Source organism: Asparagus officinalis, chromosome 3 (assembly GCF_001876935.1).
Source record: "Asparagus officinalis chromosome 3, Aspof.V1, whole genome shotgun sequence".
Taxonomy (NCBI): Eukaryota; Viridiplantae; Streptophyta; class Magnoliopsida; order Asparagales; family Asparagaceae; genus Asparagus; species Asparagus officinalis.
Window position 1 is genome coordinate 55,478,988 of NC_033796.1, and position 1,030 is coordinate 55,480,017.

Here is a 1,030-nt window from a genome sequence, read left to right on the forward strand (position 1 = left end):
TAGCCGTTACGATCTTTCTCCTTGTTATTTCTTTTTTTTAATTAATGCAAAATAATTTGTGAGGATTTTCATTGAATTCATTGTTGATAAAATTTTCTTCGGACGTATATATTTACACTTATTTAAATATGTTAGAAGATTTTTGTTCTAATTATTTTATTTTTGGATTCCAATAATCATTATCACACTCAAATTTAGAGCTTATTTAGCAACTCCACAAAAACCGGCTAGAATTTAGGGAAAATAATGCTTGTTTAAATTGAGCCGAGATTGACCCCGTTTTTCTTGGACAAAAAATAGGCATTAAAATGTTCTTTGATCTAGCCTCCATTGGTTTGAACTTAAACCGATATACAATAAAACTTCATAATAATTGCCAAAAACACCATGAGGCTATAGAGAAAACTAGGTTAGATGCAGTGGCGTAGCCAGAAATATTTTTTGCCCTGGGCGAAAACTAAAGGTGGTCGGCGGTGAGGGACTTGACAGAAATATTTTTTGCCCTGGGCGAAAACTAAAGGTGGTCGGCGGTGAGGGACTTGAAGCGACGGAGGAGGGAGAGGAGCTCGGTGAGGGAAGGTGGTCGGCGGTGAGGGACTTGAAGCGACGGAGGAGGGAGAGGAGCTCGGTGAGGGAGAGGAGGGAGGTGCGGGAGAGGGAGGAGGGTTAGGGATTGTTGAGATGGAGGTCCTGGAAGAGGAGAGAGAGGAGGTTGGATCTGTGGAAGAGGAATGTGAAGTGGTCGGAGAAGAAAGGAAGCGAGGGGAGGCGGGAGGGGGAGGTGAAGTGGGGCAGTTTCTTGCCCTGGGCAGCTACCCAGGGCAAGACTGGCCTGGCTACGCCCCTGGTTAGATGTGGATCCTTATCAATTACGTGATAATCGCAAAGCCCAATTACCCTAATCATTATTGTTTGTTATATTCTCAAGAGACGAGATGATGTCACGTTTAGCTTATGTTGATTTTTTTTACTTTCTTTTTTTTTTCTTGAGAAATTTCTTTCCATTTCTTGATAAAAAAAATTACACATG